General features: G+C 40.7%; 1 long non-coding RNA gene across 3 annotated transcripts in view; it reads left to right on the top strand.

The window, feature by feature from the left end:
* The window catches only part of LOC128931286 (uncharacterized), a 39,098-nt gene extending 23,809 nt beyond the window's left edge, over positions 1–15,289 (top strand). For 2 of the 3 annotated variants that reach the window (XR_013528850.1, XR_013528852.1), the window contains exon 4: positions 7,567–15,289. This is a non-coding gene — a long non-coding RNA (uncharacterized LOC128931286). The remainder of the gene's footprint in view (positions 1–7,566) is intronic. The other variant, XR_013528851.1, reaches the window with a different exon arrangement.
* The last annotated feature ends 1,231 nt before the right edge of the window (positions 15,290–16,520 follow it).

Genomic DNA, 16,520 nt, shown 5'->3' with positions numbered 1-16,520 from the left:
CTGGGCTCTGCCATCTTAATGAACCCTGTTCTCAGGCAGGGAAAATTGTTAGATTGAGATAATATCATCTGTTGGGTTTGGGCACTTTGTAAAGTAGGCTCTATTTCTCTTGTTCATTCATACTGGGAGAAATACTGAATACATAAAAACCGACCTGGGTGTCTCTGGTCTGAACTCACATCATGTGGTACTTAAATCGTTTGAAAAATGAACCTTTAATAGTGGCTGCACCATTGGGATATCCTGATCTAACATTGAGGTGGTCAACCCCATTGTCGATATGAACTCTAGAATAGGATTTTTCTCTTATCCATACGGTAACTTGGTCCGTTGACCAAGTTATTGGGCCAATGTCTGTTAATTTAGTTAGACTAGTGTGGTCTTAGTTTATATTGTTTGGAGGTTACTGTACACCAAGGTCACCCCAACCAAAATTTTTAATGCATGGATGATAAGTTAATGCCTGTATGTTTTTTGAGTGTTGTTTGTGTTAGGAAATTGAAGCTCCATAGGATCTTCTCATCTTATTTGGTCGTATCCGCCTCTTCAGGGATGGATCAGTTTCACTGATGAAAAGTAAGAGACAGTTAGACCCTTGTGTGGCCATTCATACAAGTCCCTATTTGGGGAACAAGTGATTATGCCACCTTTACACAGTCAGGGTACCACAGCCATTGAACATAGGTCACTGGGCAGGCAGTGCCTCTAATACTGGTAATGCTTGAGGTAATGTATTTGGTAAACAGGTGGGGGTAAGGTTTGCCGAGTTCTTTTACTTTTTTAAATCTTTCCTTAAGGACATGCCTGAGTTGGGTTAACAGTTTTATATGGTCTTTAGAATATAAGTTATTATAGTTGAGCTGTTATTTCAGTCTGATATAACTTACACAGGAGAGAATGCTTTTGTTACTTATATTAACATTGTTGCTTCTACTAATAGATTAGTGCAATGTGATGTTAGGTGTTCAGTAAAGTGAGTAGAATTGAAATACTTAAATATTGAGCTTGAACACTTTCTTAATTGGTGGCTGCTTTTAGGTCAACTATGGTAATGAAGTTTTTTACTCTCTTTAAAAGGTTATTTCCTAGGGAGAGAAGAGCTGTCCCTCTTTAACAGTTAAACTTAACCATTAGTCAACCTCCTATAACTGGTCCAGATATACCAAGAGGCAATATTCTTGTGCTTGAATAATCCCAGAGCCATGAGCCAGGCAACTAGGGATGACCCCTATAGCCCAACGCCTACTAAAATTGTTCAAGCTAGCCAAACCCAATCTTGCCCTGCCTGTCCTTTCCTATAGAACCCCCAGTAAAGGCAGTGGCCTAAATGTTCTTGCTCTTGTCTTCTGCCTGCTGACCACCTTAGTGTCTTTCCCATGAGGCCCTGTGTGGCATGCTGTGCATCTTGTTTCTTCAGCAACTCTGAATATTAAAAATCTCTTAATGGCATCAGACTCTCCATGTTATCCTTCAGTCATCTTTGTAAATTAAGACTTGGGCACAATGCATTGGAGATTTAACCACTATTTGATTAATTAGAAAAGGACTACCCAAAACATGAGTATTCCTATGTTTCCCTTTAAAAATTGCATTTAATATAGTTAGTTGTTGCTTTAGGAATAACTATATCTATGTTTAATGAAAAATGAAACAATCTATGTGTACTAATGGAAAACTTTAATGGAACTCAATCTGTATGATCTAATTGTAGAGTTTGTGACTCTTATTCAGAAGTAGACACAGATAATTTGGAGAATTTTTCCTCTCTTATGTGTGTCTGAAATTTAATTTTTTAAGGAAAAGCTGGAAGTAGAATAATCAGCCAGCTGATTATAAGAGCTAGTAAGCATTGCTTCACACAGAATATTTTTTTTTTATTTATTTGTAGCTTTAGGGTTTTTTTCCCACTAATGTTTTGTAGATTTTAATGTGTAAAAGTTTTAACTCCTTGGTTAAATTTGTTCCTTAGTATTTTATGTTTGGATGCAATTGTAAATGGGATTTTTTTTAAATTTCCTTTTTGGATAGTTCATTGTGTATATAGAAACACAACCCATTTTTGTATGTTGATTTTGTATCTTGTAACCTTACTGAATTTGTTTATTAGTTTTAGTAGTTTTTGATGGAGTTGTTGGGGTTTTCTATATGTAAGAGTATGTTATCTGCAAATGGATAATTGTACTTTTTTTGTTTCTGATTTGCATGTCTCATATGTCTTTTTATGGCCTACTTGCTCTGGCTGTGACTTCTGGGTATAATACTGAGAACTGATGTGAGTTGGCTTCCTTGTTTCCTTCCTGATCTTTGAGGAAAAATTTTCAACTTTTTAACATTGAGTATGTTAGTCTATAAACTTATGGTCTATGGCCTTCATTGTGTAGAGATACATTCCTTCTGTGTTTCATTTGTGGAGAGATTTTTTTTTTTTAAATTATGAGGATGTTGAATTACATGGAATGCTTTTTCTGTACTATTAAGATAGTTATATTTTTATCCCACATTCTGTTAAATTGACTTATCAAATTGTACATATTGAACTATATTTGTATCTCAGAGATCACAGTATATAATTTTTTTAACATGCTGTCAAATTAGGTTTGCTAGTATTTTGTTGTGGATTTTTGCATCTTTGTTTACCAGGAATTTTGGCCTGTAATTTTCTTTGCTTGTAGTGTACTTGTCTGCCTTTGGTAGCAGGGTAATGCTGACCTTATAAAATTAGTTTGTAAATGTTCCCTCTCATTCAATTTCTTTTTGAAGCTTGTGAGAAAGATTAACAATTTTTCTACTGTAAATGTTAGTTAGAGTTTGCCAGCGTATCCATCAGGTCCTGGACTCTTTCTTTGTTAGGAGTTTTTGATTACTGATTTCATCTCGTTACTCTTTATTTGTCTCCTCTTAGTTTCATTTTTTTTATGGTTTAATATTGTTGGATGTATGTTTCTGGGAATTTATCCATTTCTTTTAGGTTATCCAATTTGTACATAATTGTTCATAGTCTCTTATGATCCTTTGTTTTTCTTTGTTACCAGTTATAATGTCTTATAATTATACTTATCTGAGAGTCATCTCTCCTTTTTTCTGTCATATAACTGAAGATTTGTCAGTGTTATCTTTCCAAAATCAAATCTTAGTTTTGTTGATCTTTCTGTTGTCATTCTAGACTCTATTTCATTTTTTTCTGCTCCATTCTTTCTTATTTTCTTCTGCTGACTTTGTATTTAGTTGCTCTTTTCTAGTTATTTGAGGTATAATATTAGATTGTTCATTTGAAATATTTCTCTTTTTTTAAATGTAGGCACTTGTCGCTATAAACTTCCCTTTTAGAACTGCTTTTACACCATCTCATAAGGGTCATATGTCGTTTTTCCATTTTCACTTGTGTCAAGATACTTTTTCACTTTCTTTTTTGATTCCTTCTCTGACTCAGTATTCAGGAATATGTTGTTTAATTTCTACGTATTTGTAAATTTGGGATTTTTCTCCTGTTATTTATTTCTAATTTAATACCATTGTGAGTGGAAAGGATGTTTAATATTATTTCAGTCTTCTTAAATTTGTTAAGGCTTATTTTGTAGTCTAACATAGGATCTATGCTAGAAATTGTTTTATGTTCATTTTTAAAGAGTATATATTCTGTTGCAGTTCATTGAAATGTTAGGTTTATATTTGATAGGTTCATTTGGTCTATAGTGTTGTTAAAGTTGGCTGGGTCCTTACGGTTTTCTGTCTGGATGACCTGTATATTGTTGAAAGTGAGATGTGGAAATCCTCTACCATTACTATATTGCCGTCTGTCTCCCTTCAAATCTGGTAATATTTGCCTCATGTACTTAGGTGCTTCAATGTTGGCTGCATATACATTATAATAGTTATATCCACTTGATGAATTGAAACCTTTGTAATTATATAATGACCTCTCTTGTGACAATTTTTGACTTAAAGTCGATTTTTTTTGTTTCTTGTTGTTTTTAATTGTACTTTAGGTTCTGGGGTACATGTGCAGATCATGCAGGATTGTTGTGTAGGTACACACATGGCAACATGGTTTGCTGCCTCCATCTCCCCGTCACCCACATCTGGCATTTCTCCCCATTTTATCCCTCCCTGATTTCTTTAACACCCTGCTGTCCTTCCTTGCCCCCCACAACAGACCCCAGTGTGTGATGCTCCTCTCCCTGTGTCTACGTGTTCTCATTGTTTAACACCTGCCTATGAGTGAGAATATGCAGTGTGTGATTTTCTGTTCTTCTGTCAGTTTGCTGAGAAGGATGGTTACCAAATTCATCCATGTTCCCACAAAGGAAACGAACTCATCATTTTTTATGGCTGCATAGTATTCCACGGTGTACATGTGCCACATTTTCCTTGTCCAGTCTATCGTAGATGGGCATTTGGGTTGGCTCCAAGTCTTTGCTATTGTAAACAGTGCCACTATTAACATATGTGTACATGTGTCTTTATAATAGAATGATTTATAATCCTTTGGGTATATACCCAGTAATGGGATTGCTGGGTCAAATGGAATTTCTATTTCTAGGTCCTTCAGGAATCGCCACACTGTCTTCCACAATGGCTGAACTAGTTTACACTCTCACCAACAGTGTAAAAGTGTTTCTATTTCTCCACATCCTCTCCAACATCTGTTGTCTCCATATTTTTTAATGATCACCATTCTAACTGGCATGAGGTGGTATCTCAGTATGGTTTTGATTTGCATTTCTCTAATAATCAGTGATGATGAGCATTTTTTAATATGTTTGTTGGCCTCATATATGTCTTCTTTTGAAAAACGTCTGTTCATATCCTTCTCCTACTTTTGGATGGGTTTGTTTTTTTTCTTGTAAATCTGTTTTAGTTCTTTGTAGATTTTGAATATTAGCTCTTTGTCAGATGGGTAGATTGCAAAAAATTTTTCCCATTCTGTTGGTTGTGGGTTCGCTCTAATCATTGTTTCTTTTGCTGTACAGAAACTCGGGAGTTTGCTTAGGTCCCGTTTGTCTATTTTGGCTTTTGTTGCCAATGCTTTTGATGTTTTGGTCATGAAGTCCTTGCCTATGCCTATGTTCTAAGTGGTTTTGCCTTGGTTTTCTTCTAGGGTTTTTATGGTGTTAGGTATTATGTTTAAGGCTTTAATCCATCTGGAGTTGATTTTAGTGTAAGGTGTTAGGAAGGCGTCCAGTTTCTGTTTTCTGCAAATTGTTAGGCAGTTTTTCCAACACCATTTATTAAACAGGGAATCCTTTCCCCATTGGTTGTTTTTGTCAGATTGTTAAAGATCAGATGGTTGTAGATGTGTGAGGTTGCCCCCAAGACCTCTGTTCTGTAATTTTGTTTGATATGTGTATAGACACCTATGCTCTTCTTTGATTACGTTTTTAATGGAAAATCTTATTCTGTACTTTCGTATTTAGCCTATATGTTTCCTTATAGCTAATGTGAGTTTCTTGTAGGGAGCATAGAGTTAGATCTTTTTGAACATTTATTAAGATTGCAGTGTTTTCTCTTTCTCCAAACACAGTAAGTTTGGACTCACGGGACTTCACTGTGCTAACCAGGATGGACTCAGTCTCCTAGCCTCATAATCTGCCCATCTCAGCCTCCCAATGTGCTAGGATTAGAGGCCTGAGCGACCTCCCCAGCCAAGAAGTAACTATTATTATACCAAGGCTATCTGAAAATATCTCAATTTTAGACACTTTTAATTAACAGCTTGACATGGCACTGAATTTTAGACTTATTACCATTTTCTCTCCGAAGTTTGAAGGTATGATATCTAACTTCCAGTACTGCTGTGAAAAGTCTGGGCACATGACTATGTTTACCAATCCTTGTAATTTGATTTTTTTTAGTTTTGCATCCTTCAAAAGAGCTCTCTGTCTCTGGTATTCTGAAATGTCCTCACGATGTTCTTTGATGTGGATCTAATTTCAACCACTGACCTAGGTACTAAGTGAACTGTTTCAAACTGGAAACTTATGCCGTGGCACATTTTCTTGAGTTAATTATCTCATGTATATCCTCTCATTTTCCATTTTCTTTTTCTTAAACTTCTAATGTTTGAATAATGAGTTATCATCCTCTTTGATTTGACCTGAAGTTTTCTTATCTTATTTCCTAATTTCTTTCACTTAATCATTTCACCCTGATTCCCTAGAAAATTTCTAAACTTTATATTATAATCCTTTTATTTATATATCAAAAACTGTTGAGCAATTCTTATATATCAGGCACTGTAAAATATTTGTTTCCCATAAAAGACAATTCCTTGCATATATCTACTATATTTGGTTTTGGTTTTCTCAATCTTTCCACTAATTTGATTTTTATTTTCTCTTCTTTAATCTGTACCCACTTGCTAGGCCCATACTTATTCTAAGTTTCCTTCCACTGATGCATTGAATAATTTATGACTCTGTTACTTCGGCACTACTTGTCCTCTTATATTAGCCTCCTCTTTCAACATGCTTTGGGTTTCCTATCAGGTGGTACCCCACTTCATTCTTTGAGACGTCTTTCCTAATTTTCACTGGGTCTGAATCAGAACTTTATCAGTAATTTTTCAGCCCTTTTTGACTTCACTTTCCTTATGGTTAATTTCACACTGAAGTTCATTATTGTTACCTTTTTTTGTATGGTTGCCATCAAGAGGCAAGCTTTTCTTTGTTATTAACAAAAGCCAGTAATTAGCAACCATTTAACTTATATGTTTTGAAGGAAAGAAACAATTTTACATGATAATTTTTCTGATATTTGGTAAATCAAGGAGACTTTTTAGAGCCCTTTCAATTCTTAAGGTGATTCTTAGCCTTGAGATTTCTGCTCTAGATTTCTACCCACTGGCTCATGGATCTGATCATTTGAGTTCTGTGATTGAAGCATCACTTTCTAATCTGGCCACTTCTGCAGAGTCAGAAACTGGCATCAAATAACATATATGCTTCCAGATTCATGCAAGTATTTCATTACGTAAATTTTTACAACTTCCTTTGTAGGAGCAAATCATTGCACACTACATTTTATTTTCTACCTATTCAAATATGTTTCAAATTATTCATTTATTCATGTATTCCAGTTATTCATTAAGTAGGGGTGTGTGTGTGTGTGTGATGTTAAATGAGTGAAAAATAATGCATACAAAGATTAGCCTTAAAATGTTGTTTTATACTATTATACATCTGAAATGAGCTGTACAGGCAGTTTCAGGAAAGGACTACATAGCTCAAAGAAGGGAGGAGTAGGGCATGATTGCTGTCTCATTTTAATGTCTCTCTGGGCCTGGTAATTAAAAGCACTTTACATTCTTCAGATAAGTGTTTTTTTTTTCCTTTTCTCAGAGTTTATTTAAGAGAAGGCTACAATTGTTGAGACTGCTTTTCTATAAGACTTGTGAAATGTGGGAGGAGAGGACTACTGTTTCTTTGTAATGTAATTTTATAAACTATTGGATCTTTTAAACAGTGTGATAAGCAACCTCAATAAATATAAAGGTAATGTAACTGAAATATAAGGAATATTATAACACATACAAAGAAAAAGATATAATTGTTGTTTTTCTTATTACAGATTCCTAACCTGAAAATCTGAAATCCATAGTGCTCCAAAATCTGAAACCTTTTGAGCAACAACATGACACCACGTGTAAGAAATTCCACTTGTGAGTACTTAACACAAACTTTGTTTCATGAGCAAAATTACTTACAATAGTTTGTAGAATTAACTTCAGGCTGTATATATAAGGTATATATAAAGCATAACAGAATTTTACATTTAGTTTGGGGTTCCATTCCCAAGATAGCTCATGTATATGTAAATATTCCCAAATCTGAAAAAATCAGAAATCCAAAACACTTCTTGGCCCAAGCGTTTTGGATAAGGATACTCAACCTGTCAGTTGAAAATAAAATATTTTTCTTTGATAGTTTTACATGCCACAAATTTTTCTGACTCCAAACAAGCCCATGTAACTATTGCTTCACAGATGTGTGATTTGAAGCTTAGCAGAAAACCTGTCTCCCACTTTTTCCATATTGTTTTCTAGGTATAATGCAGATAACTTGTAAAATAACATTCTAGGGTGTAATATATAAATCCTGCCTAAGCAAAAGCAAAAGGCGCAGGAAATAACAATAGGTATAACTTCTAACTGGCTAACTCATGCTTCTCTCCAAGGGAAAAGCCAAAAATGTGCCCCTGAGGTGGATGGCTGGTTAGTGAATTATGGGTAAGACTCTGTGGAAGACAAGAGCAACCTAAGACAGGCACAGCTGTAGGGCAGCGACCAATAGCTAAATTTATACAAAAAGCCAGCCTGCTCCCATGAAGGAATCGAGAAGCACTACAAGCAGATGCAGCAGCAGCGTCATTGACAGGAAAGTACGTTGCAGGGAGGCCAGCAAAGGCTAAATTCATACTGGGAGCAGATGTACTAGCAGTGTAATTGACAGACAATCAAGTTGCCTGTATGCCTCCCAGGTGGATGGCTGGTTAGCCAATGACAGATAAGACTCTGAGGGATGAGAGCAACCTAAGACAGGCACAACCACGGGGATGCCAGCCAAGGCTAAATTCATACCGGGAGCAGATGAACCAGCAGCGTACTTGACAGGCAGACAAGTTGCCTGTGTGCCCCCCAGGTGGATGGCTGGTTAGCCAATGACGGGTAAGACTCTGAGAGATTAGAGCAACCTAAGACAGGCACAGCCACGGGGAGGCCAGCAAAGGCTAAATTCATTCTGGGAGCAGATGCACCAGCTGCGTACTTGACAGGCAGACAAGTAAGTTGCCTGTGTGCCCCCCAGGTGGATGGCTGGGTAGCCAATGACGGGTAAGACTCTCTGAGAGATGAGAGCAACCTAAGACAGACACAGCCGCAGGGAGGCCAGCAAAGGCTAAATTCATACCGGGAGCAGATGCACCAGCAGCGTACTTGACAGGCAGACAAGTTGCCTGTGTGTTCCCCAGGTGGATGGCTGGTTAGCCAATGACGGGTAAGACTGAGCGATTAGAGCAACCTAAGACAGGCACAGCCACGGGGATGCCAGCCAAGGCTAAATTCATATCAGGAGCAGATGCACCAGCAGCATACTTGACAGGCAGACAAGCTGCCTGTGTGCCCCCCAGGTGGATGGCTGGTTAGCCAATGACGGGTAAGACTCTGTGAAGGACGAGAGCAACCTAAGACAGGCACAGCCGCGGGGAGGCCAGCAAAGGCTAAATTCATACCGGGAGCAGATGCACCAGCAGCGTACTTGACAGGCAGACAAGTAAGTTGCATGTGTGCCCCCCAGGTGGATGGCTGGTTAGCCAATGACGGGTAAGACTCTCTGAGAGCTGAGAGCAACCTACGACAGGCACAGCCACGGGGATGCCAGCCAAGGCGAAATTGATACTGAGAGGAGATGCACCAGCAGCGTACTTGACAGGCAGACAAGTAAGTTGCCTGTGTGCCCCCCAGGTGGATGGCTGGGTAGCCAATGACGGGTAAGACTCTCTGAGAGATTAGAGCAACCTAAGACAGGCACAGCCGCAGGGAGGCCAGCAAAGGCTAAATTCATTCTGGGAGCAGATGCACCAGCAGCGTACTTGACAGGCAGACAAGTTGCCTGTGTGCCCCCCAGGTGGATGGCTGGGTAGCCAATGACGGGTAAGACTCTCTGAGAGATTAGAGCAACCTAAGACAGGCACAGCCGCAGGGAGGCCAGCAAAGGCTAAATTCATACCGGGAGCAGATGCACCAGCAACGTACTTGACAGGCAGACAAGTTGCCTGTGTGTTCCCCAGGTGGATGGCTGGTTAGCCAATGACGGGTAAGACTCTGAGAGATTAGAGCAACCTAAGACAGGCACAGCCACGGGGATGCCAGCCAAGGCTAAATTCATTCTGGGAGCAGATGCACCAGCAGCGTACTTGACAGGCAGAAAAGTTCCCTGTGTGCCCCCCAGGTGGATGGCTGGTTACCAATGACAGGTAAGACTCTCTGAAGGACGAGAGCAACCTAAGACAGGCACAGCCGCGGGGAGGCCAGCAAAGGCTAAATTCATTCTGGGAGCAGATGCACCAGCAGTGTACTTGACAGGCAGACAAGTAAGTTGCCTGTGTGCCCCCAGGTGGATGGCTGGTTAGCCAATGACGGGTAAGACTCTCTGAGAGATTAGAGCAACCTAAGACAGGCACAGCCGCAGGGAGGCCAGCAAAGGCTAAATTCATACCGGGAGCAGATGCACCAGCAGCGTACTTGACAGGCAGACAAGCTGCCTGTGTGCCCCCCCTGGTGGATGGCTGGTTAGCCAATGACGGGTAAGACTCTCTGAAGGACGAGAGCAACCTAAGACAGGCACAGCCGCGGGGAGGCCAGCAAAGGCTAAATTCATTCTGGGAGCAGATGCACCAGCAGCGTACTTGACAGGCAGACAAGTTGCCTGTGTGTTCCCCAGGTGGATGGCTGGTTAGCCAATGACGGGTAAGACTCTGAGAGATTAGAGCAACCTAAGACAGGCACAGCCACGGGGATGCCAGCCAAGGCTAAATTCATTCTGGTAGCAGATGCACCAGCAGCGTACTTGACAGGCAGACAAGTAAGTTGTCTGTGTGCCCCCCAGGTGGATGGCTGGTTAGCCAATGACGGGTAAGACTCTCTGAGAGATTAGAGCAACCTAAGACAGGCACAGCCACGGGGATGCCAGCCAAGGCTAAATTCATTCTGGGAGCAGATGCACCAGCAGCGTACTTGACAGGCAGACAAGTAAGTTGCCTGTGTGCCCCCCAGGTGGATGGCTGGTTAGCCAATGACGGGTAAGACTCTCTGAGAGATTAGAGCAACCTAAGACAGGCACAGCCACGGGGATGCCAGCCAAGGCTAAATTCATTCTGGGAGCAGATGCACCAGCAGCGTACTTGACAGGCAGACAAGTTGCCTGTGTGTTCCCCAGGTGGATGGCTGGTTAGCCAATGACGGGTAAGACTCTGAGAGATTAGAGCAACCTAAGACAGGCACAGCCACGGGGATGCCAGCCAAGGCTAAATTCATTCTGGGAGCAGATGCACCAGCAGCGTACTTGACAGGCAGACAAGTAAGTTGCCTGTGTGCCCCCCAGGTGGATGGCTGGTTAGCCAATGACGGGTAAGACTCTCTGAGAGATTAGAGCAACCTAAGACAGGCACAGCCGCAGGGAGGCCAGCAAAGGCTAAATTCATACCGGGAGCAGATGCACCAGCAACGTACTTGACAGGCAGACAAGTTGCCTGTGTGTTCCCCAGGTGGATGGCTGGTTAGCCAATGACGGGTAAGACTCTGAGAGATTAGAGCAACCTAAGACAGGCACAGCCACGGGGATGCCAGCCAAGGCTAAATTCATTCTGGGAGCAGATGCACCAGCAGCGTACTTGACAGGCAGAAAAGTTCCCTGTGTGCCCCCCAGGTGGATGGCTGGTTACCAATGACAGGTAAGACTCTCTGAAGGACGAGAGCAACCTAAGACAGGCACAGCCGCGGGGAGGCCAGCAAAGGCTAAATTCATTCTGGGAGCAGATGCACCAGCAGTGTACTTGACAGGCAGACAAGTAAGTTGCCTGTGTGCCCCCAGGTGGATGGCTGGTTAGCCAATGACGGGTAAGACTCTCTGAGAGATTAGAGCAACCTAAGACAGGCACAGCCGCAGGGAGGCCAGCAAAGGCTAAATTCATACCGGGAGCAGATGCACCAGCAGCGTACTTGACAGGCAGACAAGCTGCCTGTGTGCCCCCCCGGTGGATGGCTGGTTAGCCAATGACGGGTAAGACTCTCTGAAGGACGAGAGCAACCTAAGACAGGCACAGCCGCGGGGAGGCCAGCAAAGGCTAAATTCATTCTGGGAGCAGATGCACCAGCAGCGTACTTGACAGGCAGACAAGCTGCCTGTGTGCCCCCCAGGTGGATGGCTGGTTAGCCAATGACGGGTAAGACTCTGTGAAGGACTAGAGCAACCTAAGACAGGCACAGCCGCGGGGAGGCCAGCAAAGGCGAAATTGATACCGAGAGGAGAGGCACCAGCAGCATACTTGACAAGCAGACAAGTTGCCTGTGTGTCCCCCAGGTGGATGGCTGGTTAGCTAATGACGGGTAAGACTCTCTGAAGGACGGAAGCAACCTAAGACAGGCACAGCCCTTGGGAGGCCAGCAAAGGGTAAAGTCATATCAAAAGCCATTCTGCTCCTAAGAAGTACAGGAGCAGCGATAGGAGCAGATACACATGCAAGGTAATTCCCAGGCAAGGATGTTGCCAATGAGGAGACTTGGACTCTGCATTCTGTGCATAAAACAGATGTAAAAGCTTTCTGATAATAGTATCTAGATTTTAAAGGGAAGCTTCTAAAGGGGCAAAATGTGGAAGAAAATGAAAATTAAATGCAATAGTAGATAGTTTCTATAGTATGTATGTATGTGGTAGTTAAATAAAAGTACAAATAAAGCAGAATGGGAACCCCTCTCTTTACATAGATAAGCTCACCAGAGCACATCTTTGGGTCTGTAACCAGCACATTTCTGCATTTCCTTATTTTCTGATTTTCCTGGATCACCTCCCCCCACCTTTTTACCCCTTACCTCAACTGCAAGTTTATGGAGTCAAATGATCAGGATGCTTAATTTTGTAAAACCTGATTGTCATCTGAAACCGACTTCCTGCCTCAACTTCCAGCCTCAAACAGCATATAAGTTGGACTGCCTCCTTTGTTAGGCTTCCTGACCATTTTAGGTGTGAGCCTGCTGCCATCCTGGGTGCATCTGTAATAAAGTTCTCTTCTGTCTCAAAAGGAAAGAAAAAGATTGGTTAACTTTCATATACCGAACACATTTAGATTCAACAGTTTTCATTTTGTCGTATTAGTTTTATCTATGTCTGCCTCTAGCCATCTTTTCGACTGAACCATTTAAAAATAACTCGTAGTTGCAATAAAATTTTATTTTCAAACACTTCAGGATGTATATTCTAAGAATGTCAACATAGGTTTTGAAGGAAATCAAGACCAAATGTGTTTCACTTAGTGATATAGGTAGGCTGTATTAGACCCCTCCTACCATATAATACCTTCCATGTTCTTATTTGATATTTATTGCTTGGAACATTCCAACATATAAACTAGATTCATGCAAATAAAAACACTCTGAGTATTAAAGAGGCCTACTGAGGTTTTATGGATAGGAAGAGAGCTTAGAAAGAGGATGAATGAAAACAGAACAGTGGAGCAGCGATTGTATTTGCATAGGGGAAATTTAATGATTGGATCAAGTGGTCCTTAGTATGTTTTAACATAACTGATCATAGGGCCTTGGAAATTGGGAAGTAGGCCAAGGTTATGTTCTCAGGTGGACTTTATGAGCCACTTCCTTTGTTTCTTAAAGCATCCACATCTGCCACTGAAAAACAGTATTTCGCATTGTATATACATAACATGATGGTGCTATTATTTTACTAATAACCTAGTAAACACAGACATATAATTATGAGATCATGGTAGATATGGGATTTGGGCGAGCATACGAAGTATATGTCCAAGTAGAAGGGATTTCAAAATCGCTCTTACTGGGTTACGATTGTGTTGTTAAAGTGCTTTGCAACTTGAAAGAGTTATTGAGAATAAAGTTTGTTATGAGAGATCACTGCAGCTCATGGTTGTTAATGTTGTGACCGTGGAGAACATGGCCTTTTGGGAATGGGCGTCCAGGGACCAATGTATGATGTATATGTTTGAAATAGGGGAAAAATCCAAAAAGTATTTAGAGTTGCAGGACAGACTTTTAGTTTTAATATGTTTAGTGTATTCAAGTTTGGAATTTGTTTTATGTTTGTTAGAGATGGGCTCTCATTCTATTGCCCAGGCTGGAGCGCAGTGGTGTAGTCATAGCTCACTACATCCTTGAACTGTTGGGCTGAAGCAATCCTCTCACCTCAGCCTCTTGAGTAGCTGGGACTACATGCATGAGCCACTGCACCTGGCTAATTAAAAATTCATTATAGTGACAGGTCTCACTGGATTACCCAGGCTGGTCTCAAAATCTTGTGCTCAAACAATTCTCCCACTCGGCTTCCAGCATGGCTGGGATGAGAGGCATGGGCCAGACACCTGGCTGTCTTTTATTTGCTGTTCATTCTATATAGTCTAGGTGTTTGGGGAATAAAAATGTGAATCATCTTAACCTTACAGTTCAGGACTTGGACTCTGTGACGGATTTAATAGTGTCCCCCACCCACCCCAAAAAAACATTCCTATGTCCACCACACTAAGTAAATATTAGAATGTGACTTTATTTGTAAGGAGGGTCCTTATAGATATAAGTAGTTAGGTGAAGATTGTCATACGAGATTAGGATGGGCTCTTACAGGAAGAGAAGAGGACCCACAGATTCATGGAGGTATAGAGAGAATACCACGTGAAGACATTGGCAGGGATTGGAGTGATGTGCCTATAAGCCAAGAAACACCAAGGATTAGTGGCAACCACTGGATATATATAGAAAGAGACATGGAACAGATTCTCTCTCAGAACCTCCAGAGGAAACAAACCTGCTAGAAGTTTGATTTTCGGAGTTTAAGAGAATAAATTTTTATTGTTTTAAGTTACCTACTTTTTGATCATACATATTTTTTACTTTTAAAAAAATTTTAAAAAATTTTTACAAAATTATGGGGTACATGTGAAATTTTATTACATGTATGTAATGTATAAGTCATTCAAGGATATATAGGGTGCCCATCACCCAAGGACAATACATTTTTGTTAACTGTAGTCGCCCTATTCTGCTATCAAGCATTAAATTTATTCCTTCTTTTAACTATGTTTGTACACCGTAACCCACTTATCTTCCCCCTTTCTCTCATGTACCTGTCCCAATATCTGTTATCTCTTTCCACTCTCTACCTCCCCCCACGTGATGAAATGTTTTAGCTCCGACTTGTGAGAACCTGTGATACTTGTATTTTTTCTTTTTTTCTTGAGATGGAGTCTTGCTCTGTTGCCAGGCTAGAGCACAGTGGCTCAGTCTTGGCTCACTGCAGCCTCTCCCTCCTGGGTTCAAGCAATTCTTCTGCCTGAGTAGCTGGGACTACAGGTGCGTGCCAAACGCCCAGATAATTTTTGTATTTTTAGTAGAGATGGTGCTTCACCATGTTGGCCAAGATGGTCTCAATCTCTTGACCTCGTGATCCAACCGCCTTGGCCTCTCAAAGTGCTGGAATTACAGGCACGAGCCACTGCGCCTGGCCAATAATTGTATTGTTGTGCCTAGCTTATTTTAAGATAACATCTTCAGTTCCACCCATGTTGTTCTAAATGACAAGATCTTGTTATTTTTTTATGGTTGAATAGTATTCCATTGTGTATATACACAACTTTTTATTCACTTATTGGTGGACACTTAGGTTGATTCTGTTATCTTTGCTAGTTTGAATAGTGCTGTAGTAAACGTGAGTATAGATTTTTATTTGATATAAATTTTCTTTGGGTTAGATACTCAGTGGCATTGCTAGATCAAATGGTAACTCTATTTTTAGATTAGATAGAATGCTCAATAAAAGAAATTTGGTCCATTTGGGATAAAGTCCAGTTTAAATCCTGTTTCTGTGTTTATTTTATATATGTACATGATCAGTCTAATGCTGCGAGTGGGGTGTTAAAGTTCCCCACCATTATTTTATTTTACTTATTTAGAGCTAGCAATATTCACTTCATAAATCTGTGTACTTCAGTGTGGAATATATATATATATATACATATATATATATATATATATATATACATATATACATATAATATCTTCTTTCTGATTTCATTCCTTTATTATTGTATAATGAGTTTCTTTGTCTTTTTGCCAACAATCCCATTATTGGATATATACCCAAAGGATTGTAAATTGTTCTGTTATAAAGGCACATGCTCATGTATGTTCACAATAGCAAAGATCTGGAACCAACCCAAATGCTCATCAAGCATAGAATGGATGAAAAAAATGTCACATATATACACCACAGAGTACTATGCAGCCATGCAAAAGGATGAGCTTATTTCCTTCGCCAGAACATGGATGAATCTGGAAACCATCATTCTCAGCAAACTGACACAAGAACAGGAAACCAAACATCACATGTTCTCACTCTTAAGTGGTTGTTGAGCAATGAGAACACATGATACAGGGAGGGGAACATCACACACTGGGGTCTGTTGGGGGTGGAGGGATAGGGGAGGGATAATATTGGGAGAATACCTAATGTAGGTGACTGGTGGATAGAGGCAGCAAACCACCATGTGTGTGCATACCAATGTGCTTGTGCACATGAGCAGGTGAACCAGAGTGAGTGTGACTGCTCCATCCCAGGCCAGAGGGCTCCCTGCAGCTTTCAGGCCCCTCACTGCTCTCTAGGCCATAGACTCAGAGGGAAAGCCCGTGTGTGTTGCAGTAATCCAGGCCTGGGCCGCAGGTAGGGAAGAGGCCCAGGCTGGCAGATAGGAGGCATGGTTGCCCATGGGGCAGAATAACCACAGAC

Source organism: Callithrix jacchus, chromosome 17 (genome assembly GCF_049354715.1).
Source record: "Callithrix jacchus isolate 240 chromosome 17, calJac240_pri, whole genome shotgun sequence".
NCBI lineage: Eukaryota > Metazoa > Chordata > Mammalia > Primates > Cebidae > Callithrix > Callithrix jacchus.
This window is presented reverse-complemented; position numbering and strand designations above follow the sequence as displayed.